The following is a 24,392-nucleotide window of genomic DNA, read 5'->3' on the forward strand; positions in this document are numbered from 1 at the left end:
GCTGGAAAAGTTCTCCCAGGGCTTAATGATAATGAAACTGGAGGGTCGGGTCCATTACATGTGTATACATCAATATCACATATGTATAACTAAAGAGAAACAGATATTTGTTTACAATAAAGACGATATGCAAACACCTATATCTTAGATAGACATGGTTTAATGGGCACAGCCAACACGGTTTTACACAAGGGAAGCCTTGCCTCACCAATCTGCTACATTTTTTTTGACGAGGTTAATAAACATGTGGATAATGGTGAACCAATGGATATATATACTATATTTGGATTTTCAGAAGATATTTGACAGAGTTCCTCATAAGAGGCTCCTAAGACAATTAAAAAGTCATTGGATAGGAGACAATGTCCTATTGTAAATTGTGACCTGGTTAAGACTGGAAACGTAGAGTAGGTTTGTAGAATGGTCAGTTTTCTCAATGGAGGAAAATAAATAGTGGAGTGCCCCAGGGATCTGTACTGGAACCGGTGCTTTTTAATATATTTGTCAATGATCTGGAAAAGTGAACAATCAGCAAAGTGATCAAATTTGCAGATGACACAAAATCATTTTGAGTTGTTAAGTTACAGGTGGCTTGCAAAAAATTGCAGGAGGACCTTACGAGACTGGGCACTGGGCATCCAAATAGCAGATGAAATTAAATGTGGACAAGTGCAAAATGATGCACGTAAGGAAAGTAATCCAAACTATAGTTGTAGGATGTTAGCTCTATACTAGGAGTCACTACCCAGGAAAAGGATCTGGGCATCATTGTGGTCAATACGTTGAAATCCTTGGCTCAGTGTACTGTGGTGATGGTTAATAAAGCAAACAGAATGTTAGGAATTATTAGGAAAAGAATGGAGAATAAAATGGAAACTATCAGAATACCTCTGTATCACTACCTGGTGTGACCACATCTAGAAATTTTGTATGCAAACTGATCACCACATCTCAAAAAAATATAGTGGAATTATTTATGTATGTATGTATGTTTTTATTTATTTATTTAAACCTTTTTTATACCGACATTCAAGATGGATATCTTATCATATCGGTTTACATTGAATAAGGGAAAAGAGAACTTTAAAGACCTTATGTTCCTACAAGTGTTTGACCTCGATTGCTGTGCCTGTCTGTCCAGGCCTTATGCTCCTACAAGTGTTTGACCTCGATTGCTGTGCCTGTCTGTCCAGGCCTTATGCTCCTACAAGTGTTTGACCTCGATTGCTATGACTGTCTGTCCAGCCCTTATGTTCCTACAAGTGTTTGACCTCGATTGCTTTGCCTGTCCGTTCAGGCCTTATGTTCCTACAAGGGTTTGACCTCGATTGCTTTGCCTGTCCGTCCAGGCCTTATGTCCCTACAAGGGTTTGACCTCGATTGCTGTGCCTGTCCATCCAGGCCTTATGCTCCTACAAGTGTTTGACCTCAATTTCTTTGCCTGTCCATCCAAGTCTTATGTCCCTACGTGGGATTGACTGTGTCCTTAATTGCTGTGCCTGTTTGTCCAGGCCTTATGTCCCTACAAGGGCTTGACCTTGATTGCTGTGCCTGTCTGTTCAGGCCTTATGTTCCTACGTGTTTGATCTCAATTGATGTGCCTGTCAGTCCAGGCCTTATATTCCTACAAGTGTTTGACCTCTATTGCTGTGCCTGTCAGTCCAGGCCTTATGTTCTTATGTGGGCTTGACTCTGTCCTGTATTGCTGTGCCTGTTTGCCCAGGCCTTATGTCCCTACAAGTATTTGACCTCGATTGTTGTGCCTGTCAGTCCAGGCCTTATGTTCCTACATGGGCTTGACCTCTGTCCTTGACTGCTTTGCCTGTTCGTCCAGGCCTTATGTTCCTACCAGTCTGTCCAGGCCTTATTTCCTTACAAGGGTTTGACCTTGATTACTGTGCTTGTCTGTCCAGGCCTTATGTTCCCACAAGTGTTTGACCTCGATTGCTGTGCCTGTCAGTCCAGGTCTTATGTCCCTATGTGTGCTTGACTCTGTCCTCAACTGCTTTGCCTGTTTGTCCAGGCCTTATGTCCCTACAAGGATTTGACCTCAATTGCTGTGCCTGTCAGTCCAGGCCTTATGTCCCCTAAAACTGGCCCCTAAACTTTCACTAACACCTCACCTTGAGCTATTAGCTGGCCCTCCTATGGAGATATAAATAGTTGAGTACTAGAACGGCTTTATAAATAGTCTCTCTCTCTCTCTCTCTCTCTCTCTCTCTCTCTCTCTCTCTCTCTCTCTCTCATGTTAGCATGCAAGTGATATTTTGACAGGGTGGTATTCATTAATATCTATCAAGTTAAATTATCTGGTACATATTAAAATTGTTCTAGTACATATGGCAAAGAGTACGGATAATTAAAACAAAATGATAGTTTTCACATCTTAGTCAATCTCACATTCTCTCATTTGATTTATTCTTTATGATTCGTTTATTATCTTTTGTCCTTCTTGTCCTTGTGGTTCTGTATATTCTAATGTTTTTAAGTTAGATCATATGCATCTTCGAATAGCCATGTTTTTAATTCACATTTAAATGTCTTTCTAACTGGTAAAATACATTAAGTCTCAGGCAGAGAATTCCGGAATGAACACAATAAAAGGGGTAGAAAAGAAAAGGAATGGCTTGTTATCATTTTGTAATTTAAGTAAATGCTTCTGTGCAATCTACCTCAGATCAAATGAGTTCAGACAAAAATAAAAGAACAAAATCATCCCCTCGTGAGTTGCTTCTCTCTATGCTCCTCTTCCTAGGGCCAGATGTGCTAAGGGTTGGTTTTTTTTTTTTTTTTTTCATTTTATGGGCCTGAAAAAAAAAAATGCTTGGTGGCCTGAACAGGTGAGACGCGGCTTCTGCCGCTGGCTCTTTTGTTCATCCCAGACGTGGGATTCTGTTTCCCCTTTGAGCGCTCTCATTTCCAGACTGCACCACCTTTCAGCTGGCTGCTCCCCACCTGCCTTTCCCACAACTCCGTGTATGCAGCTCGTTAATTGGCATCTCCTCCAGCTCGGTCTCTAACGTGCACAGCCCTCCCAGAAATCGACAGCGGCCATGCCCACCGACGCCTGGGCCTGTCGCTAAACCTCCCGGGCTTGTTCTCTCCTAACAGAAACTGTGTGGTTTCTTTTCGGCTTGGCATTGCCAGTTCATCACTTCAGGGAATTATTTTTCTTTGTCTTGAGGGTTGTTTTTCTTCTTCTGTTGGGCTGTAACTTCATAATTACTTTTGACGTAAGCCGGTGATGAGTGACTTTGCGTGAGTTATAGAAAATTGTCCCTTTAACCCTGGGGGTGGGGGGGCAAAGGGGGGTTTGATAGAGCTTGAATTCTCCGAGTGATCTGGACCTGTTGCAGCTTTCAGTGTGTCTTTGATTTCCACTTTTGTCCCTGGCATGCCAAGCCAGGAAGCTGGAGGCTGGAGACCGGAGAGTCGGACCCCCTTTTTCTGTGCTTGCTGGATGTCTTTCCGGAAAAGGAGTCTGCGAGTGAGGTGGAAGCTGATGCAGGGAGCTGAGAGCAGCTCCCTCTGCCATTCCTGCAGCTGAGAAGAGGGGCGGGCAGGGAAATGGACCCTTGAATGGAAGGATAAGAGAGAGAGAGAGAGAGAGAGATGAGCGACTTTCTGCCTGTCCTTTAAAAATGATTGTGGAGAATCCAAATCGGGAGTGTGTCCTATATATGCACTCATTTGGACTATTTCCTGATTCCACACAGTACATGGCAGAAACACGCTTTATTCTGCGCTCTATCGATGGGGTTGTAGAAAGACGTAACATCAATCATGCCGAGACTTTCTTTTGTTGTGTATGGATTTTTGGCGGTCGATATAGTTAACAAAACTCCTCCTTAGAGCTATCTTGCAGGACTTTCATTGTGGACTCACCTCTGCTCTCTGGAGGTGTTCATACGCCCGCTGTACCAGTCTGTCAGTGGCACCATATCAACATCCTTAGGCCTGTGTATCATGTCATCCTAGATAATTCTGCCAGTTTAACTATAACAGTTGCTACTGTATGCCGTTCATGACAGATGCAGCTGTAAATTATAACAGGGACTAGATTTATCTTCTCCAACCCCCCATGCCTCAAACCACTGTATACAGCTTTGGGTGAAAGTTTGCTCTCAAAATGGTGGCCAATAAATCATAATAATTAACCTTGCAAAAATGTTCATGCACCCTGTTCATAGATAAGGATTTGTACATTGCACAGAGAGTTTTCTTTGCTCTTCCTCAAACAGGGGGGCTCGGTGACGACCACAAATAGGTCCAGTGAATATTCATTAGATGCATTTCCATAAATACAATCTAAGAGCAAGGCTAATCTGCATGGCTTGGTAACTCTGAAAAACAGAGCTTTTGTGGTCTTCACTGAACGTCCCTCTACTGCTCATAAACCTAATCACAATATATTGCTTGCATCATTCATTTTAAAGAAATTATAACTAAAAGATCCCTCAAACAAACAGAAGATCTGTAGGAAAGAATTTTCAAAGTCAGTGAGTGAAAAAAGAATTGAGAAGTTCTATCAAACGGCAAAATAAAAGAGAACTGTCAAATTCTAAATCTATAATATGGCAGTGAAACAGGGTGCTCGCAGCCTACAAAGGAAGGCATGAACAGTGCTCAAGAGCTCTAATCATGACCCAATTAAAAAACACTTGATAAATAGCTGCAAAAATAAATGCTAAAATAAAAAGCAAAAAAAAAAAAAAAATCCCCCAAACTCATCCGAATTTCGATCTATCAGACCTGTATCATCAGGACTGGGCCAGACTGGTGCCCAGGGCAGGCATTGCCTCCCTAATAATATGATGCCCCGATTCCTTGGCTGGAGCAAGGCTATTAGTTGCCCTAAGCAAACTTTATAGCTTTGCACACTCACCCACCCCCCAGGCCCTCTCCACATACACAGTTAAGAATTATGCATTTGTAACAGATTTGACATGAAAAAAGAACAAGTCTTCTGAAGTAAAAATATCGCTTACATCATATTATGTATTTACTTGCACTGCTCTGGTGCCAAACCGACTCTTGGAACTCATTTGGTGTTGGGCTTATTCTAATGAGTGTTGAGTGTGAGCTTGACCCTCAGAAAGCCATGAGTAAACTGAATCAAAATTAAAATATAATAAACATCTCATAACAAAACAGCACTAACCACCAGCACTCAAACAGTATCAACTCTACCTATGAAAAGGCTGCACTGCAAATGTCACACCAGGCCCGACACACTAATACAACTCTTATTAGGAGAATACCTCACCTCGGCCACACATTCCGAACACAAACAGACCCTCGCCAAATACAGAATAGAGCAACCATAAAGTATTAATAGAAACATAACAGGCAAAAACTGACCTGGAAACCGCAACAAGTCAGGCTCGCTATGCAGTGCAACAATGGAAAAACCAAAGGTACAGAAACATGACAGCAGAAAAAGACCGTATGGCCCAACCAATCTGCCCATCTGTCCAATGAATTTAGTATTATAATCTGAAAGTCCCAAAGACAATCCAGAGAGATATCCCAACCAGCTAGTGAGTAGGCTGGAAAGAAAACCCTCCTGGCTTAGCTTGATTCCTTTAACTAGGCCTGGAAAACACGAAAAAGCTAACGCCCCTCACTGCCTCCTAACTCTCCCAAACTATAAAGAACTGCCCCCAGACGCTCTCAGGGGGATGGGCTGAGTTTGAATGCATTCTCCTCCCCATACACTAACCTATTGTATCTGGCATTTCCCAGGGCTTACCTTTAACCGAAAATGGCTCTCGGTCACACTGCAACATTCCCCAGTCTAGTGTATGGCGAAGCCAGAAGGGTGCCCCACTTGCATTAGCTTTTCCAATACTTGTATATATTCGGTGTATACATTTCTATAATGTCTTTCCTTATATAAATTCTCTATTTTAATTTGGTCTGTGCCCCTTTAAGTTGAAAATCCCTCTCCCGTCTCTCCTGGCACTTCTAGTCGATTACGGATCTTGCAACCTGCCGGACAGAGCAAGCTGCTAGTTTGCTCCCGCCGTCGCGCTTACCCAGCCCTCTGAGGGACGCCTTGGTGGGCTGTGCAGGGCCGGGAAAGTTATTGGCATCGTGACCTCGCCCTCTGCCTCTGCCGCCTTCTCTGTGCAGCAGGGTTTGTGACCGCAAGGCCATGGGCCACCGAGATGACACCATGGGCTACCACCCTGGGCCGGCCACGTCCAGCCTACTTAGGAAGCGGGAAGGAGGGGGGGGAGTGCACAGAGTCTAGGGGCAGCAAAAAAAAAAAAAAAATCTATATTCATCATTGCTTTTTAAGTATTTAAAATCCCCCCTCTCTCAACAGCAGTGCAAAGTCAAAGCCACATTCCTTAGCCTGTGAACAAGCAGGAGTGGTGATTAACTAATTATTCCATACGCAAGTGCAAATGGCTGTCCCCGGGGCCCGGGGCTGACTGCACACAGCCAGTCACCAGCTGAAACCGGTGGCCAAGTGGCAACAGGGAACCCACAGGGTTCCTCTGTCTCAGGTCAGCTTAATTACACTTCTGTGTGACAGGCGCCAAACCATGCGGGCATTGCCTTTGCCACCAGCCACTGACACCTTGGGTGTTAATAGGCTGGTAATTAAGAGCTGGCACAGACAAGCAGGTTTTTTCCTTCTCAGGCCTGGGACTGCCATCTGCTCCAGCAAAATGTAATTTCAACATCTCGGAAAGGATTGGAAACAAGGAGGAGTTAAAAAAAATAAAAAAAATAACCCAAACCCCTGACTGCGTGATTTTTAAGCACCACTGGAAATAAAACGCAGCGCCCTCGCTGAACGACTCTTCCACGGGTCATTTCGGGGCCTCTCTCTTTATGATGCTTCCTCCATGCAGTGGTTTTAGCCTTCGCCCTTTGCAGCTTTCTGCCAAATCCTGCTCCACTCTCCCCCTTTGCTGGGCTCAGCGGAGCAGCATCTCTCCCCCCCCCCCTTTACCCCCTTACCCCCTGCATTTTCCTCCCTTCCCACCCCAAAAGCAGTGGAGCCTCTTCATAAGCTCCTTACCCTTTCGTTTTCCCTGATGTTGCATGCACTGGGGTGGTACCTGGGAGCGAGGGCACTGGGCAGCTGGCAGGGTTTCACCAGCCCGAGGAGGAGGACGACGTTGCACTCCCGGGTTTGACTCCTAAGCCCCATGCGACCGGGGTTTGGGGTTTTCAGTTATCACACGTCAAGGGCAGGCAGGGCCACGTTTCCCTACGGTTATATTTCTGGAGCTGGGGTTTTTTTTCCCCCCAGTTCTGCTTCACATGTGCTTAGCTGGACTAGACGCGCAGGGAGGGAGACCCGCTCAGGCCTGATTTCCTATTCGGTAATAATATTGTAACTGTTCATGGCTGCAGCAGCAGCAGCAGGTATGAAAGCAGAGTTAGAAAAACAATTTAGGAATCATCATATGTGGGACCTTCACTTTCACTTTTCGTTCAACTTTTCCTGGGAATTTCAATTTTATAACAAAAGAAAAAAAAATCAGGGGGAAAAACCCCCACTTTTTTTTAATAACAGGAGAAAAATCAGAGGAAAAGTCATTTTTTTTTCCACTGACATTTGTTGTTTTAACATTGAAATTCCCTGGAAATATAACAGGAAAACTGAAAAGTAAAGCTCCCCAGTCATATGTTAGCCACAGCCGTGATGTCTTTTTCACAAATGTCCGTGCAGACAATCATAAGGGTCAAACAAACGAGCTGGAGGTGATGCCTCTTAATTGGCCTAACTCAAGGCCTCTGCGACTGGTTATGCGGCGCTCTGCTGCGGCACCAGGTCACCTCAGGGGCGCATCTCCAGCTTTCCCCGGCACAAATAATCTAGTGGCTTCTCAAGAATGAGAAATATGCCAGCATGAGGGAATCTCACTGCAGCTTTCTGCCTCAGGACTAGATCTCTCTTTGTACTGAATTATCTCTAAGACCCATATCATTTAATTTGCAAATTGCTATAATCATGTTTTGCTGTCATTTTGAATTCCCAGCGGCTTAAGCTGAGAACATGAAAGGGCAAATGTTGCAGTGAGCAGAAGGATTAAAAAAAAAAAAATCCGCCTGTTCATCAATTCAAAATAAGATATAGGAACGAGCAGCCCTTTAGAAGGTGATGCCAGTTTTTTTGACAGATTATTGAAGGATCTTAACAACTGCAGACATTGCCTTTGGGTAGCTTGAAAACTCTGCCTGGGGGATATCCTTATCAGGTTTTTTGTTTTTTTTAATACCAAAAGGTGAGAAGATGTTAAATGAAACAAGAGAAATGCACCTTGACAAAGGCTTTAATTCTCTTGGCTGCAGAGTGACACATGGCCCCGAGTGGTGAAACAGGACGCGATGGGCCGAGGGCCTCGTCCGCCCGAGCTGTCAGGCGAGGAATGGCTAGGCCCGGGCTGGGGCCGGCCAGAGAAAGCCAGCGAGAGCCGAGTGTGACAGGCAGGCGGGGGAGCTGACAGGTCTGCTGACAGATATGTCAAGCCACTGCTTAAGGCAGCAAGATGCACATTTTTTTTATTTTTTTTTTAATGGCATAAAACGGAATAACCCCCCCAGAAGATCCTCGTCTGTTTCCAAACCCCAGAGTCGGATGCCGTTTGCTAATGTTAAGTGAAGATCAACGCACCGGTATTTAGGACCTTCGGTTCTGCAAGCTAGGAGACCCGGATAGGAGTGTTTACAGTGAGCCAAGCATTTTAAACAGAGTTTAAAGAAGTGTCACTGCCTTGTTACTCCACTTGGATATGGAGAAACAAAGGTCAAAAAAACAAGCTGCTCTTCTTTTATTGAGCTGGCACTTAATACATTTCTGGCTGGCTTTCAAGAGTTTTACTCCCATCGTTGGATCAGTTTACAGAGTCCGCTCTTCATTCCCTAGCAGTTCTAATTATGTTCAGCCTACAGTAATTTCTTGTGGTTCTTTATATATATATACATCCCCCTATATATAAATCTCCCATATATATCTATATATCTGTATATATATTTTTTTTTGGAGAAAGAGATTGTATAAAGGAGGAATCCAGCACTGCAAACAAACCACTCACAATATACAATATAAATCAATTACAGCATGCATGGGAAAAGCCTTTTCTGTGTGTATGCTTAATATAACATTCTATTGATCTAGTCAGTAGGTCAGAGGTTCCCAAACCTATCCTGGAGGACCTGTCAGGTTTTCAGGGCTCCTTGTGTTCATTATGATTTTGTGACTCTGACTGAATACCGTACTTGAAAAACATGTACCACATTGGTGATTGCATGTACAATTAAAAACTTTCTATACGTCTAAGAGATATTGACCAGTAGATTGTTTGCCACACATTATTTGTTGTGGTAGGTTTTCAGGTTAACCACATCGAATATCCAAGAGATAAATGTGCATATACAGAGTCTCCATGGTATGCAAACTTATTTCTTGCGTATTCACTGTGACTATCCTGAAAACCCGACCGGCTGCGGGGTACTCCAAGACAGGTTTGGGAACCACTGCAATAACATGGTAACATAGTAATGACAGCGGAAAAGGACCAGACGGCCTCTCCAGCCTGTCCAGCAACTTCTTATGGTAGTATCTGCCGCTCCCTGCAGGATACCCCCCATGTTTTTTTTCATAACTGTCGCTGTGTGCGGTTACCCCCAAGCCTGATGAGAAGAGTAGTAATATTTACAATCAATCAAAACCAAGCAACTGGTCAACCCATAAAGTACTGCTAGCAACATTTTTACTGGGCACCGTCTCGATAATTCAGATAATGCTGCCTGATGTTCTTTGCTCTGAGGCAAAGCAATAGGTCCTTAATATGCATCTTAAAACAGTCTGAAGAGATGCTAACAGGAACTCATTAAGATTACCATCTCCATGCAGGGAAATGCAGGAACCTCCCATATAAATGACACTTTAACATTGCATGATAACTATCCTGGTTTGCTAAGCTTTCCTCCACCCACTATTTACTGTGGTCTTGTTAATACCATCATTTTCACACTCGTCTCGTGCCACACGTTACATTTTTTTTTCATGCACGCTGCCTCTTGAAATCACCAGTGATATCCAGCCTGAAGTGACAGGGCCAGATAGCAGGAGGAATTTAATTCCCATATCATGAAGATTGGAATCCCCGCCCCTCCCCCACCCCGGCGTCAATACCCCACCTTTTGCACCATCACGCATCCCCCTCACACATCCAAATCACCCTCCCTCAACTTAGCAACATCATCAATTCCTCCCTCTCTCTCTCCTGCTCATGCAAACTCTCTTGTGACACCGACATCAACCTTCCATGCCACAACCCACACTCCCTAACCACCCCACCCCACGGCACCAAAGTGACTTCTCTCCCTGCTGGATTACCATCAGTTAGTGCCATCTAGTACCCAGACCCAAGCATCCCAGTCTCCACCCACTATTTACTGTGGGCTTGTTAATACCATACTTTTCACACTTGTCTGGTGCCACATGATAGAGGTGTTTAAAATCATGAGAGGTCTACAACTGGTAGATGTGAATCGGTTATTTACTCTTTCGGAAAATAGAAAGACTAGGGGGCACTACATGAAGTTAGCATGTGGCACATTTAAAACTAATCTGAGAAAGTTCTTTTTTACTCAACGCACAATTAAACTCTGGAATTTGTTGCCAGAGGATGTGGTTAGTGCAGTTAGTATAGCTGGGTTTTAAAAAGGATTGGATAAGTTCTTGGAGGAGAAGTCCATTACCTGCTATTAAGTTCACTTAGAGAATAGCCACTGCCATTAGCAATGGTTACATGGAATAGATGTAGTTTTTGGGTACTTGCCAGGTTCTTGTGGCCTGGATTGGCCACTGTTGGAAACAGGATGCTGGGCTTGATGGACCCTTGGTCTGACCCAGTATGGCATTTTCTTATGTTCTTATTCCCCAGTGACTGTAATTATCTTGAATCCTTACTAGGTGGAGAGTCTCTCATCTTCACCAGAAGGAGGGACTTGAAAGGCCTCCTGCTGGCACCATTGCAGCCAGCAAATGGCATCACTAGTAGGTGCTTCATTCTCTCAGAGTGATAGGTTATTTTGCCTTCTAGATACTCTACCTTAACTGTTTATTGTTCACTTTTGTGCAGTACTTAACATTTCAACATTCATGCTATATGGTTTTACAATACATATTTTTTGTTTTGGAATAAATCTTGGGTTTGTTCGCTATTATTGAGTTGGCCTGGGTGTTAGGTGACCGAGCGTTATTACAAATCCCTCTGGGGGCATACTGCATTGAGAGTGGGTAAGAGAGGAGATGCATGTCAAACTTGGGAAGCTGCAGAGGGGAAGTTGCCCTCCCCCACCCCCCTTCCCCTTCTCCACATTCTCCACTTGCACGCTCAGGATCCTGCTGCCTGCTAGCGCTGGGCCTCATTATCCCATAGCCCCTTGCACCACTCACTCCATCTTCTGATCCCAGCACTTGTGTCCCCCTCTTATCCAAGGTCCAAACCTAGACTCCTTCCACCCCACAACGACCCTGATCATCTATAAAGGACCAATGCCAAGGGCGCACAGCCTGGGGTGACATTGCTGCCGGCAGCAGATTCGCTTCAGCCTGAAAATGCGGGGATGCAACTGCCTTTTCGTACGTCATATATTTGCTTTTCCTCTGCTGCCTCTCCCTCTCATCTCATCCCCGCGTTCTTCTCTTCTCTTCTCCTCTGTCCATCTCTTCTCCTTGCTAGCTGCAGCATTTCCTGCGGCAGTAGCCAAGAGGCATTCATCACTCCCCCATCCCCCCAGCGGCCTCTGGCCAGTTAATGGCTTTCACAGCGTGTAATCAATGCCTAACCTGGGCTCCAGAGCGGGTGATTAGTGCATGATCACAGATTAGCCTGTGGTTTAGAGACTGGGCTGCTCTGATGACCAGGCTGCAAGGTTCACATCCCCTTCTGCTGAATGCCTGCAATACCTTGCAGATTGTTGACCTGTTGGGCTGTGTGACAAAACAGGGAAAAAAGAGGCAATTTAGGAATTTTTTTTTTAACTCTATTTTCTTTATTTAGCAGGAACACCCAGAAGTGGCGAAGGTGCATTTCCTAAGTTGTTTGCTACTGAAATGAAATTCTGGCAAAAGTTTCATCTTCTCCGAAGGGGGAAGCCTGACCCATTTTTCCGGTTTCAGGCCGTATTTTGCTTCTGTGCTTCTGCAACGTGTTGCCTGGGGACCTCTCCGAATGCATTTTTACCTGAGGAAAACAGAAAAGTTGTTCACGTTTGTCGATTTGACGCCGGAGGCTGCGGAGCAGCTGGCGAACGAGAGCGCCCTGTGCTAATGCCCCTCTGTCCTCCTATTTTACGGCGGTATGGGAAACGAGATTTACGGTGACTACAGCTGACAATAAAAGCACTATTCAAGGGAGGATTGTTGTTGGGGTTTTTTTTTTTTTTTTTCCCTCTCAGAAGCACAACATGGAAGAAACCCTTTATTGAATGGGATTTTATTGCAAGTGACTTCTGCTAATTTATGGAAACGTTCACGTGCAATCCAGCTGTGAGTGAGCAGGCAGCTAGCCTGATTATGAATAACCATCACCCTGTGAGCCTTAATCAGTCCACCTTTGTGTCCAACTCTGCCCGCTCCCATGAGCCTTTTCATTCCGTTTCCTTAGAAAGAATTCGGCAGTGGATCATGAAGCGCAGAGCTGTCAAGTCTCCGGCTCTGGTGGGCCATCTCCTGCCCTCCAGCTCAGGCAGCTGAGACTCCTGCCTCATGCCCAGGCTTTAACCAGACTCTGAGTCTCCAGATCCATGCGGCAGGCTCACTGTAGGGCCAATGCGATAGAGCGCGCCTTAGCACAGGTTTATGCGCGGTGGGACACGCGTTTTGGATGCGCTAGACTAGCACCCCCGATGCGAAAAGGAGATTGGTGTGTCCAAAACACGCGCCCAAGCAAATGCATAGCCGATATGTAAATTCCATGTAGATGAGGCTAATACCCTCCCGAGGCAGAGCATTGCTGGGCACCCAGTGCACACGTTTTAATGCTGCAAATTTAGCGGCGGTGTAAAGTCAATCCACGAGACAAGGGCTCGTGAGAAATTATTCCTCTGTGGCTCCTCCTACTTAGTGTCATTGTCTCACTTAAATTTACTGATTGTGGTGTTGAAAAATAAATGTATATTGGCTTGATTTAAAATTAAAAACAATTCTTCTGGTCACACAATTTAGATGGCCATAGCAAGGGGCGCTTAGCTCTGGGCGTCTTCAGCAACCTCAAGAAAATCGGCCAGAAGCAGCGGGCGCCCACAGTTGCAACAGGCGCTCTTATTGAGCGCCTGTTGCAACTGTGGGCGCCTGATGCAGTTGAGTGCTAAGGACGCACAATTCTCCCCAGCGCTTCCTTTTTTTATGCAGCCCTTCATTTAAACACTGAATCGGGTGCCCAGGGAATGTGGCTGCGGGCGCATTAGGAAAACGCAGGGAGAGGGGTTGGAGAGCTGCTGAAGGGAGGTAGAAATGACAGAAGAGAGGGAGAAGAGAAATAAAAACAGGGACATGGGGCGGGGATAAAGGGGATGGGAGACAGAAGAGCACAGGGGAGGAAAGGTTGAGGGAGACGAGACCAAGGAGGGAAGTTGGGGTAAAGAAGAAGCTCTATGGGTCGACCTAAAAAAAGATGACGGAGTGTCCATTTATATTGGAGTGGTGTACAGGCCTCCAAACCAAAAGGAAGAGCTGGACAGAGATCTGATTGAAGACATCCATAAGATAGGCAGGAAGGGAGAAGTGGTGATCGTGGGTGACTTTAATATGCCAGATGTAGACTGGAAAATCCCATCTGCAGAAACTAAAAATAGTAGAGCAATAATGGATGCCATGCAAGTATCTTTGTTCAAACAAATGGTGTTGGAACCCACGAGAGAAGGTGCTATACTCGACTTATTGCTCAATAATGCAGATAATGTCTCAGATGTCCAGGTGGGCGCCCACCTCAGCAGCAGTGATCATCGAACGGTATGGTTTAATATCACTAATAGAATAGGGAAAAGAACCACAAAGACCCGAGTTTTACAGTTCAAAAACACAGACTTTGAGGAAATGGGAAAGTACCTGGAGGAAGAACTTAAAGGATGGGAGAACGAGAGAGATGTGGATCAGCAGTGGACCAATCTAAAAGGAGCAATCACCAAGGCAACTGCTCTATATGTTAGAAACATAAAGAAAAGCAAAAGAAAATTGAAACCTATCTGGTTCTCAAAGGAGGTGGCTGACAAAATTAAAGCTAAAAGAACAGCATTCAAGAAATATAAAGGATCCCAAAGGGAGGAGCACAAAGAAGAATATTTGTATCAACTGAGGGAGACGAAGAAAACAATCAAGTTGGCAAAAAATCAAGCAGAAGAGAGGATTGCCAAGGAGATAAAAAATGGTGACAAAACATTTTTCAGATACATCAGCGAAAAGAGAAAGGTCCAAAGTGGTATAGTGAAATTGAAAGGTGGTAATGATCAATGTGTGGAGACAGACGAAGAAATGGCAGAAATATTAAACGAATACTTCAGCTCTGTGTTCACTAAAGAAGACCCTGGAGAAGGACCATCTCTACACAACAAGAAACTGGAGGGAAGTGGAATAGATGAAAATCCTTTTACAGTAGAAAATGTGTGGGAAGAGCTAAAGAACCTGAAAGTGGACAAAGCCATGGGGCCTGATGGGATTCATCCAAGGATATTGAGGGAGCTCAGAGATGTTCTGGCGGGTCCGCTGTGTGACCTGTTCAATAGATCCCTAGAAACGGGAGTGGTGCCGAGAGATTGGAGAAGAGTGGTGGTGGTCCCGCTTCACAAGAGTGGGAACAGGGAGGAGGCTGGCAACTACAGGCCGGTTAGCCTCACTTCGGTGGTGGGAAAAGTAATGGAGTCTCTGCTGAAAGAGAGAATAGTGAACTATCTACAGTCCGGAGAATTGATGGACCAGAGGCAACATGGATTCACCAGGGGAAGATCCTGTCAGACAAATCTGATTGACTTTTTTGACTGGGTAACCAAGGAATTGGATCAAGGAAGAGCGCTCGATGTCATATACTTGGATTTCAGCAAAGCTTTTGATACGGTTCCGCACAGGAGACTGGTGAATAAAACGAGAAGCTTGGGAGTGAGTGACAAGGTGGTGACCTAGATTGCAAATTGGTTGACGGACAGAAGACAATGTGTGATGGTAAACGGAACCTTCTCTGAAGAGAGAGCGGTTTTAAGTGGTGTACCGCAAGGATCGGTGTTGGGACTGGTCCTGTTCAATATCTTTGTGAGCGACATTGCGGACGGGATAGAAGGTAAGGTTTGTCTTTTTGCGGATGACACTAAGATCTGCAACAGAGTGGACACGCCGGAAGGAGTGGAGAGAATGAGACGGGATCTAAGGAAACTGGAAGAGTGGTCAAAGATATGGCAGCTGAGATTCAATGACAAGAAGTGCAAAGTCATGCATATGGGGAGCGGAAATCCGAATGAACTGTATTCGATGGGGTGGGAAAGGCTGACGTGCACAGAGCAGGAGAGGGACCTTGGGGTGATAGTGTCTAATGATATGAAGTCTGCGAAACAATGCGACAAGGCGATAGCAAAAGCCAGAAGAATGCTGGGCTGCATAGAGAGAGGAATATCGAGTAAGAAAAGGGAAGTGATTATTCCCTTGTACAGGTCCTTGGTGAGGCCTCACCTGGAGTACTGTGTTCAGTTCTGGAGACCGTATCTACAAAAAGACAAAGACAAGATGGAAGCGGTACAGAGAAGGGCAACCAGGAAGGTGGAGGATCTTCATCGCATGACGTACGAGGAGAGATTGAAGAATCTAAATATGTACACCCTGGAGGAAAGGAGGAGCAGAGGTGATATGATACAGACTTTCAGATACTTGAAAGGTTTTAATGATCCAAAGGCAATGACAAACCTTTACCATAAGAAAAAAATCAGCAGAACCAGGGGTCACGATTTGAAGCTCCAGGGAGGAAGATTCAGAACCAATGTCAGGAAGTATTTCTTCACGGAGAGGGTGGTGGATGCCTGGAATGCCCTTCCGGAGGAAGTGGTGAAGACCAGAACTGTGAAGGACTTCAAAGGGGCGTGGGATAAACACTGTTGATCCATAAAGTCAAGAGGCCGCCAATGAAGAGTAGGTGACTCGCCAGAATGATGGCTACTGCCTGGAGACAATACCCTTATTCAATAAACATACACATGGTTACTGTGACTCCAACATCACTCTAAGCTTCAACAGCAAGAGGAAATGTGGAAAAAAGGATTTGCACTCACAAAGACGGGAGTAGCTGGCTTGTTACGGCGGTTACTACCCCAAACCAAATATCCAAATTACTACCTCCACCTTCCTCTATTCCTGATGCCTTTCAACTAGCTTGATCACTCCATTCTTATACTTCACTTTCAATGCATATCCAGCATAGTTCTCTGCTTCAACAGCAGGGGAGAAGAAAAACTGTTACTTCACACATCCAGCAGAGCTCTCTGCTTAAACGGCAGGGGAGAAGAAAAAAGGGTTCGCACTCACAAAGCGGGGAGTAGCTGGCTTGTTACGGCGGTTACTACCCCAAACCAAATGTACCTGATACTTCACTCTCGACGCATATCCAGCATGGCTCTCTGCTTCAACGGCATGGGAGAAAGACTGATACATCACGAATTTCCAGCATAGCTCTCTGCTTTAACGGCAGGGGAAAAGAAAAACTGATACTTCACGCATATCCAGCATAACTTCAACGGCAGGGGAGAAGAAAAAAGGATTCACACTCACAAAGCGGGGAGTAGCTGGCTTGTTACGGCGGTTACTACCCCAAACCAAATGTGCCTGATACTTCACTTTCGATGCATATCCAGCATAGCTCTCTGCTTCAACGGCAGGGGAGAAGAAAAAAACTGATACCTCGCGCATATCCAGCATAGCTCCCTGCTTCAACGGCAGGGGAGAAGATAAACAACCAATAAGGGCTGTATAACATAATCTGGGTAAAAACAAATAAGCATGGGTGTAGCTTGCTTATTGCGGCGGTTACTACCCCTACTACCTCTAACTAATCAAGCTAGATATTTCACTTGGATGCAGCTCCATCACCGCTCTCTACATTAATGGCGGGGGTGGAAGGGAATTAGAACCAAGAGCTAGGAGAAACAGATAAGTATGGGAGAAAAAATGAGGGAGGCTTGCTGGGCAGACTGGATGGGCCATTTGGTCTTCTTCTGCTGTCATTTCTATGTTTCATTTCTATGTAAGATGGGAAAGAGACGGGCGAGGGAGGAGGAAGAGTGAGGAAATGAGAGACAAAAGTAAGGGTTAGAGTGGGCACAAAGGAGACCAAGATGGAAAACTGGGAGGCATTAAAAGAAAGGTTTAGGGAGTAGGAGAAGAGAAAGATGTGGAGAAGGAAGGTTGGCATAGGATGCTGAAAGAATCAGATAGGAGATAGATAAGTGAAAGGTACGAAAAATTGTATGAGATGCAAAAGAATGATTGGTGTGAGCTGGTAATGGGTGAAAGAAAGGCAGAGAAGGGAGAGGTAACGTGGAAAGGAATCAACATTATCAGCTAGAGAGAGAACTGGAGAAAGGAGGAGAGCCAGAAGGGAAAGGTAAAAGGAAAAGAAACCAGGGAAGAGACTGAAGAGGAGCCAGAAGATGAGAGGAGAGAGAACAGCATGAAAGATGTAGGAGAAAAGGAAAAGATACAAGTGGTTTTTTGGTGCTTTGTTACGTATGCAGCAGGAGGTGGTAGGGTTGCCTGGGACCTCGATGCACTCTCATTCCTGCTGCTCCTCTCCTATGTTTTTTGGATGTTGCAGCTCCCACTTAGGCGGGGCTGGTGTATGTAATAAAAGTTGGTTAATATCTGCTGGTTCCACCAAATTAATTCCTACCCCAGTGTTTCCCAACCCTCTCCTGGAAGCACACCTAACCAGTTTGGTTTTCAGGTTTGCCACAATGAATCTGCATAAGATAGATTTGCATACGCTGGGTCTCCAATGTCTGCTAATCTATCTCATGTATATTCATTTTAGATATCCAAAAAAGCCGACAGGTTAGACGTGTCTCCATTTTCTGGTGTCGAGGATGAGGCTCTGCTATGGTTTATTTATTTATTTTATTTATTTATTTTTCTATACCGGTATTTGATTTGACATATCACACCGGTTTACATACAACAGGATGGCTAAGGCAAGCCTTATAATGACATGGTACAGTATAATAACAGATTAACTGAGTACATATTAGAGATGTGAATTGGAACCGGAATCGGTTCGGTTCCAGTTCCGATTCAAATCTTATAATTTTTATCATCTGGCCCGATTGGTTTTTTGTTTATTGGCTGTGCCCGATCCGATAAACAAAAAACCCACCCCGAACCTTTAAACCTGACCCCTTAGCCTCCCCTACCCTCCCAAACCCCCCCAAAACATTTTAAAATCACCTGGTGGTCCAGTGGGGGCGCGGGGAGCAATCTCCCACTCTCGGGCCATCAGCTGCGCTAATAAAAATGGCGCCGATGGCCCTTTGCCCTTACCATGTGACAGGGTATCCGTGCCATTGGCCGGCCCCGTCACATGGTAGGAGCACTGGATGGCCGGCGCCATCTTTAAAAATGGCGCAGGCCATCCAGTGGACTGCCGGCGCCATCTTTAAAAATGGCGTGGGCTGTCCACTGGATGAGCACCTCTATCATAACCCCCCTCAGCCGTCTATTCTCCAAGCTGAAAAGCCCTAACCTCTTTAGTCTTTCCTCATAGGGGAGCTGTTCCATTCCCCTTATCATTTTGGTCGCCCTTCTCTGTACCTTCTCCATCGCAATTATATCTTTTTTGAGATGCAGCGACCAGAATTGTACACAGTATTCAAGGTGCGGTCTCACCATGGAGCGATACAGAGGCATTATGACATTTTCCATTTTATTCATCATTCCTTTTCTAATAATTCCCAACATTCTGTTTGCTTTTTTGACTGCTGCAGTACACTGAACCAACAATTTCAATGTGTTATCCACTATGACACCTAGATCTCTGTCTTGGGTTGTAGCACCTAATATGGAACCCAACATTGTGTAACTATAGCATGGGTAATTTTTCCCTATATGCATCACCTTGCACTTATCCACATTATATTTCATCTGCCATTTTGATGCCCAATTTTTCAGTCTCACAAGGTCTTCCTGCAATTTATCACAATCTGCTTGTGTTTTAACTACTCTGAACAATTTTGTATCATCTGCAAATTTGATTATCTCACTCGTCATATTTCTTTCCAGATCATTTATAAATATATTGAAAAGTAAGGGTCCCAATACAGATCCCTGAGGCACTCCACTGTCCACTCCCTTCCACTGAGAAAAATGTCCATTTAATCCTACTCTCTGTTTCCTGTCTTTTAGCCAGTTTGTAATCCACGAAAGGACATCGCCACCTATCCCATGACTTTTTACTTTTCCTAGAAGTTCATTTCCAAGTTCATTTGCAGCTATGCCCGCTGTTACTCACAGTCATTATTTGGAAGCAAATAAGACTGAGATCTCAGAACAGAAAAACATATGCCATCAATTGCTGGTTTCACCAGCCAGGCCAAACACCAAGATATATGAGGAGATAATAACCTTACTAAAAGCCCATTTCTCACCAATACTGTTGTAACCCTTTCTTGGAGGATGTTACATATCCTGAAGGGGTAACCTAATCAGGTTATATATTAAAGTGCACCCTCTGTTAATCTCATTGTATTATTACAACCCAGAGGAACTCGGCTCAATTTAAAGCCAACCATATACTTTATATATATTTATTTCAAAACAACATCTCATACAGTTTAACAAAAAGTGCTGAGTGCAATACATAATATCCCCATTAAAAAACATACTCACATACACACCATACATACCCTCACATACCACCACATACTAAAAAACCCCACTAATACATAAATATTGCTAATGCCCCCCACTATATAACCCTAATGTTGCAATACATCCTTTATATTAAACATACACTGTTATTGCCGATACCAAGTATCTGTAATTGATTAACATGTATCAATCAACATATATTACAATGTACCAAATATCAGTTATTCATTAACATCTATTACATTGTATTATTTATAAAACACAGCTCTTAAATATCATATCAGATACAAAGTATCTACCATATTATGAGATGTTGTTTTGAAATAAATATATATAAAGTATATGGTTGGCTTTAAATTGAGCCGAGTTCCTCTGGGTAAAAATAATACATATCCTGAAGGGCCATAAAAGAATGTATATCTGGGGCTGTCCTCCCACGTCTCATTCCCCTTTCCTGTATCCCCAAGATGTGGGTGCTTTCTCTGGGGATGAAGGCTAACCGACTTAGCCCACGCCATAGGGTTCTCCCTTGTGTGTGTGTTACCATAGCTCTTAGGTGCAGGTACCTGAGCAGACCAATTGTGACTCACTGGTTGGGTGTTCAAACAATATTTTACTGGGAATTGTAATAATGCAGTCAAGATGTACAGAAAAATTAAAGTCCAATCATATCCAGGCTTGGTAGAAACTTTAGAGTAGAAGATATTTGCGCTTCCTTTCCTGTTTTAGTGTCCTTCAGTGTGGGAAGCTGAGATATCCGTTTCCTCCCTTTGGGAAGAGTGAATAGCTCAATATGGCCGGGGTGGCCTAGCTGTGTGTAGGGTCTCTATTGCCCACGGTACCCAAAGGCCACTTCGCATGTCCCAAAATCCAGTCTGTCTGGGGTTCTGCATCCTGGGGTGGGGGCTCGAGATGTTCTTCCCTTCTCTCTACTTTGATTACCATGGGACCTTTCTGGGGAAAAAGGTCGACTCGGCAAGCAGATCTTAACTTCCAGTCCTGGGCAAGGAAGGGGGCAGAGAAAATACTTCTTTCCCAATAGATGGTATAAGCTTAATGAAATAAGACTATTACGTGGTCTTAGCTGGATGAGAAAAATAGACAGATTCCTCCGGAGAAGGGGATTTCTGCTCCCCAGAGAGTGCTGGTCTGAACAGTCCTAAAAGTATCACAAAGGTAGTAAAACAGACAAAATCCTTCTCTGCTCCTCCTTCCCTCCAGCCTTTAGCAGAAAGCAGTGGCAGGGCTGAGTCTCTCCTTTGCTGTGCTAGGCTGGGGCCGAATAGGGACCTAGGGCCATCTGGTGAAGACCAAGGTGTCTCTACACTGTCTGTCATTGTGCAAAGATTTCATTTCCACAAGAGAAATTAAGATTATAAAGAGAACATTGCCACCCATATGGCTGAGCTATGCAAAAATGCGGAGCCTTGCAAATTGGACAGATTTTTAAACTGAATTCTTCGCGACCGTCTAGTCTGCAGGAACCCAAATGGAGCACTTCAGTGCCGTGTTCTCACCCAGCCAAATCTGACCCTTGCACAGGAAAAAGCTTTGGCAGCTGAAATCTCACTGCAGTACATGAAAGAAATCTGTATCTCGGCGACCAATGTGGGTGTTGGTAGCTACAATAAGAAAGTCATTCAGCAGCCAGGCAAGGGGGCTGGACTTCCAAACTCATGTTTTAGATGCAGAGTACAGCACCAATGATCTGTACAAAGATTAAAAGGGGCAAAATATTATTTCTGCAAAATGGAAGTCCACGCTAAATGACTTTGCAGATCAAAAATCAGAGGTAAAAGCATAGGGGGGTACAACAAGGAGTAGAGAGAATGGAAAGAGATTTAAGAAACTTGAAGAGTGGTCGAAGATATGGCAGCTGGGATTCAATGTCAAGAAGTGCAGAGTCCTGCACCTGGGGTGCGGAAATCCAAAAGAGCTGTAAGTGATGGGGGGCGAAGGACTATTGTGCATGAAGCAGGAGAGGGACCTTGGAGTGATTGTGTCTGGTGATTTGAAGATGGCAAAGAAATGTGACAAGGCGGTAGCTAAAGTCAGAAAGATGCTGGGCTGCATAGAGAGAGAATAACTAGAAGTAAAAGGGAAGTGATAATGCCCTTGTACAGATCCTTGGTGAGGCCTTACCTGGAGTACTATGTTCAACTTTGGAGATTGCATCTCAAAAAGGAAAGAGACAAGATGGAAATGCTCCAGAGGAAGGTGACCAAAATGGTGGGGGGTCTATTTCAGAAGAACTATGAGGAGAGACTGAAGGATCTAAATAATATGTATACATTGGAGGAGAGGAACATAAGAACATAAGAAATTGCCATACTGGGTTAGACCAAAGGACCATCAAGCCCAGCATCTGTTATTATTTGTGATAGTTGTGGGTGGATCCTTGGGCCGGTGGCAGATGACCACGTCATCGGGGGGGGGGGGGGGGGGGGGGAAGATCCCGAGAGGGTCTACTGGTCAGGCTCAGAGTTGGGAGACAGGCACACACTAGTTCTTTTATTAAACTGTTTTAAAGAACCACCAGAGGTGGCAGTAGTGAGCTGGAAGAGCCCGGCTGGGCTGCAGTCCCTCAGGCACTGGAACAGCAATCCCAGGATGGCTGAGCTGTAGAGAAACTGAGATAGTGAGTAGGCAGAGTTCAGGAACAGAACCTTGATGGTAACACTCACACAATAGTCTCTTGGAACAGCCCCAGAGCTGGAATGAAGAAGGCCCTCGAGGAGCGAGACCTGGTTCCAGGGAAAGCTCTGAGAGAGAGATGGTAACTCACTGGTGTTGTAGGCAGCGAAGACTTCCTGGCAGAAGTTATATTCGGCGGCAGGTCTGGGAACGTGGGCCCTCGAGGAGCGAGTACTGGTTCCAGACTGCGACCTGAAAAGCAAGAGAGAAAGCGGGTACCCCTGGTAAAGTCCGAGGACGCAGAGTAGCAAGGTAAGTGGAGAGCGAATCCCATGTGCAGCAATACCTGGAGGTAGCTAGGTAGGAAATCCTTTGCTAACTCGATTAGCTAGCAAAACAAGAGACCTTTAAATACCGGGGATGATGATGACGTCATCTCAGGGGGACGCCCCTGGGGTTCGCGCCACAGCTGGTACTTTAGTCGGGGCCACGCCGCGCGCGCGCCCTTAGGTCTCAGGAGAAACATGGCGGAAGACAGCGTCTAGCTGGTCCGGGAAGCCGGAGGAGGTCGGCAAGATGACGCCGCGGCAGCCAAACTTCCATCACCAAAGAGGGAGTCACCAAAGAGGTAAGGTGGGCGGAGTGGAGACGTCGGGCAGCGACGGTCGCAACAGCATCCTGTTTCTAACAGTGGCCAATCCAGGCTACAAGTACCTGGCAAGAACCCAAACACTATCGCTGCCAGCAATTGCAGTGGCTATTCCCCAAGTCAACCCGATCAATAGCAGTCAATGGACCTCTCCTCCAAGAACCTATCCAAACCTTTTTTAAACCCAGCTACACTAACTGCACTAACCACATCCCCTGGCAACAAATTCCAGAGCTTAATTATGTTGAGTGAAAAAGAATTTTCTCTGATTAGTTTTAAATATGCTGCTTGCTAACTTCATGGAGTGCCCTCTAGTCCTTCTATTATCCAAAAGAGTAAATAACCAATTCACATTTACCCATTCTAGACCTGTCATGATTTTAAAGACCTCTATCATATCCCACTCAGCCATTTCTTCTCCAAGCTGAACAGCCCTAACCTCTTTATCCTTTTCTCATAGGGGAGCTGTTCCATCCCCTTTATCATTTTGGTCATCGCGCTCTGTAGGGGAGATATGATACAGACCTTCAGATACCTGATAGATATTAACAAAGCACAAACTTCAAACCTTTTCCGCTGGAAAGGAAACAGTAAAACTAGGGGTCATGATATGAAACTCCAGTGGGGAAGACTCAGAACCAATATCAGGAAATATTTATGAAGAGGCTGGTGGATGACTGGAATGCTCTTCCAGAAGACATGGTGAAGATGAGAACAGTTAATGAATTTAAAAGGGAACGTGACAAACACTGTGGATACCTATAGGCAAAAAGAAAGGGATGGGGTAACATTTCTGCATGGGGGTAACCTGCAGAGAGTGGCAGTTGCTACCCTTAACAGAACACATGGGAGTAACCTCCACAGAGTGGCAGTTACTACCTTTCACAGAACACATGGGGGTAACCTGCAGAGAGTGGCAGTTACTACCTTAACAGAACACATGGGGGTAACCTGCAAGGAGTGGCAGTTGCTACCATGGGCAGATGGCTGGGCAGACTGGATAGACCATCTGATCTTTATCTGCCATCATTATTATGTTATTATGTATATCAATTAAAGTACAAAGCTGTCCTGCAACAGATGCTATAGCTCAACAGTTATATCAATTCATCAACCGCTAGTAACCGCTGGTGCAAGTCCCAGTAGGGTGAGAAAAACAGAATACTAAAATAATATATACACACACATATACAAACTTAAGGGTACATTTTAAAAAGGGTGCATGGGCGTCCATAGGCA

This window comes from Rhinatrema bivittatum, chromosome 1 (assembly GCF_901001135.1).
Source record: "Rhinatrema bivittatum chromosome 1, aRhiBiv1.1, whole genome shotgun sequence".
Taxonomy (NCBI): Eukaryota; Metazoa; Chordata; class Amphibia; order Gymnophiona; family Rhinatrematidae; genus Rhinatrema; species Rhinatrema bivittatum.